The sequence below is a fragment of the Cebus imitator genome, unplaced genomic scaffold (assembly GCF_001604975.1).
Source record: "Cebus imitator isolate Cc_AM_T3 unplaced genomic scaffold, Cebus_imitator-1.0 Scaffold654, whole genome shotgun sequence".
Classification (NCBI taxonomy): domain Eukaryota; kingdom Metazoa; phylum Chordata; class Mammalia; order Primates; family Cebidae; genus Cebus; species Cebus imitator.
In genome coordinates this window covers 74,313-77,556 of record NW_016107969.1, presented here as the reverse complement: position 1 = coordinate 77,556, position 3,244 = coordinate 74,313, and the positions used below count along the sequence as shown (strand labels likewise).

The window sequence follows — 3,244 nt, the reverse complement described above, 5'->3', positions numbered from 1 at the left end:
CCTGCCTTGGCCTCCCAGAATGCTGGGATTACAGGCATGAGCCACCGAGCCTGGCTCTGATGACTCTTAAAAAGTACTATGGATTGGGTGTGGTGGCTCATGGCTGCAATCCCAGTACTTTGGGAGGCCAAGGCGGGCGGATCACCTGAGGTCAAGCCTTTGAGACCAGCCTGACCAACATGGAGAAACCCTGTCTCTACTAATTTACCCCTTTTTTTTTCTTCTGAGACAGGGTCTGGCTCTGTTGACCAGGTTGGAGTGTAGAGGCATGATCTTGGCTCACTGCAGCCTAGACCTCCTGGGCGCAAGTGATTCTCTGCCTCGGACTCCAGAGTAACAGGGAATACAGGTGCACACCACCATGCCCAGTTAATGTGTGTGTGTATGTCAGAGATGGGGTCTCACTATGCTGCCCAGGCGGGTCTGGAACTCCTGCACTCCATCAGTCCCCTTGCCTCAGTCTCCTAAAGTGCGGGGATTACAGGCAGGAGCCACTGCACCCAGCCCTCTTTATTCATTACTCTGCTTCCCTCCCTAACTCTGCACATCTCTCTCATTCTCCCCTTCTCTCTCTAGCTCTTCTTTTCTTTTTCCCTGGGATTCTGCTCCTCACTTTGTCCCCCTCTCCTCTCCTGCTGCTTATCCCCTTCTCCCCTCTATTCCTCCTTTTCCACCTCTTCTGCTCCATCCTCCCAACTTATTTAACCTCTTGTTGCTCCTTCTCCCCAGTCGTCCTCAATCTCTCTATATTTCTACCTCTTCTCCCCTCTCTGCGCCTCCTCTACTCTCCCTGTTAAATTCTCTCTTCCCTATTATACCCCCGCACCCGCCCTCTGGCACCCCACATCCCCAGGTGTCCTCCCTCCTGTGGTTCCCTCTGTTCTCCTTGCCACCAGCACCCTCTGTTCTGTCTGCCTGGGCTCCAAATCCCTCCTCGTCTCCCTCACTCTCATGGGCCTCCCTCTTTGCTGCCCCATCCCTACCTTGCTGTCCTTCATCTCTCTGTACATCTCGCTTTTCTCTACATTTCTCCAGTTGCTTTTCTCCTCCTACGTTTTATTTTACTTTTTTTTTTCACTTTTGCTGTCTCTTGGCAAATCCCTCACCCATCCTCTACTTTGCCATCTGTTATGGGTGTTTCTCATTCTTTTCTCTTTCTCAGGTTTTCTACTGCTCTCTGTCTCCAGGCATCTTTAGCCCACACAATCACAGGAGGGTTTGGAGTAACACGCCTGCATCCCAGAGGTGCGCATTTTCCAGGGGCCGCAGCTGGGCAGGTAAGAACAGCCCGTGTCACAGGACAGGCCCTGGGCACCTCCTCAACGCGAGCTCAGGGGAAGTAGTGACTGCGGAGGGGAGACATGGGAAGTAGCAGGGCCTCGAACGACAGCACCTTAAGACAAAAGTGGTGTCTGCAGAATACCGCGACCAGGCAGAGGACGTCTTTCCCTGGACTGGGGCTGCAGCGCTGCGCTCAGGGGTCCGACCAGGGCGAGGGCGGGAGGTGCCCAGGGCGGGAATCCTCCTCCCGGGTGAGGCCTTCAAAAAGCGCGGGGCGGTGGGAGTCAGAAAAAGGTTTTGAGCCGAAACTCTACGCGAGCCGAAACACTACGCAACCCGAAGTGTACACAACGTCCTGCAACGGAAAAACCAGGACGGGACCAGCCTCAGCGTGACCTTAAACCCACAAGGAAGCGACCCCCGGACACTCAAGGGGACGTCTCAATTTACTCTGGGTAAAGGAAGACCGGCGAGAATTTCCAGGTCTGTCGGGACTCCACGTCCCAGGTCCAGAAGCGTCAGGGACCTGGGACGCGCAGACTTAGTGGAAGACAGAGCGAAACTCACGCGCCGCGGAGGGACCCTCATTCCACGCGATCCGCTTCCGGGTTTGCGCGAGTCTGCGCGCGCAGGACAGAAGCCAGGCCTGGGCGGGACCTGCGCGGAGGTGGGCGGGGCCTGGGCGAGGAAGGGGCGGGGCGCGAGGCGAAGAGACCTTGCCCTTCAGAACCAGCAGAGGGCGGGGCGGGCCTGCACCTGCGCGTCTCTCAGCCTCGCTCCCAGCGCCTGTTTTTGGGTTTTGGAGGCGGGTCGGGCCAGGAAGGCTGAGGCATGGGTCAAAAGCCCTGGAATTGTCTGGAACGGCGATGCAAACCAGAATGTGAAATGCAAAGCCCTTGCTTGGGCCGAACGTACGATTTCATGCTGACGCCTACAGAACAGAACAGAAATCCTCTCCCTTTCTACTCTCCATTTACTCGGGAGGGACAGTCCAGACTGTGCTTAGCAGCAGAGACTTCCCTGACGCCGCCGGCTGTGATGCGGGACTAAGTTAAGTGCTCAGGCCAGGGAGGAGTGGGGTCACCACCTGCTGCCTGAACAGGGCAGACGTGAGGGCGCGAGGGTGGGAGACGGAGGTCCCAGCTGCTCAGGAAGCAGCTGCGGGAGGATCGCTGAGCCTGGGGTTTGAGGCCAGCCTGGGCGACAAAGTAACACCTCTTGCTGCAGGGCTCCCTTTTCTGTGTCTGTCTTCATTGTTATTGTTCTTAACATTTTAAAATAAAATTTTTGATGGTATGACATAGGGATTCAAAGTTTTTCCGTTCCATGTGGATATTGTTATTTGTCCCAGCACATTCGTGGAAGAGATTTATTGATTTCCTTTTTTAATTACTTTTTTATTTTTTGAGATAGAATATTCCTCTGTTGCCTAGGCTGGAATGTAGTGGGTAAATCTTGGCTCACTGCGGGCTCTACCTTCTGGGTTGAAGCAATTCTCCTGCCTCGGCCTTTGGAGTAACTGGCATTACAGGCTTGCGCCACCATGCCCTGCTGTTTTGTATTTTTGTTAGATACAGGGTTTCACCATGTTGGCCACGCTGGTCTCCAACTCCTGACTTCAAGTGATCCGCCTACCTAGGCCTCCCAAAGTTCTGGGATTATAGGCCAGAGCCACTATGCCTGGCGCAACAAATCCTCTTTACTTCACTTTTTTTGTTTTTGAGACAGAGTCTCGTTCTGTCACCCAGGCTGGAATGCAATGGTGTGATCTCTGCTCACTGCAACCTCCACCTCCCAGGTTCAAGCAATCCTCCTGCCTCTCAGCCTTCCGAGTAGCTGGGATTACAGGCATGCGCCACCTTGCCTGGCTAATGTTTTGTATGTTTTTTTTTTTTTATTTTTTGAGACGGAGTTTCGCTCTTGTTACCCAGGCTGGAGTGCAGTGGCACAATCTCGGCTTACT

At 54.2% G+C, this 3,244-nt stretch overlaps 1 pseudogene across 1 annotated transcript in view; it reads right to left on the bottom strand.

The window, feature by feature from the left end:
• The window catches only part of LOC108295651, an 18,191-nt pseudogene extending 16,297 nt beyond the window's left edge, over positions 1-1,894 (bottom strand). The window contains exon 1 of the transcript XR_005198225.1: positions 1,849-1,894. The product of XR_005198225.1 is annotated as a zinc finger protein 765-like (transcript). The remainder of the gene's footprint in view (positions 1-1,848) is intronic.
• Positions 1,895-3,244: the final 1,350 nt, after the last annotated feature.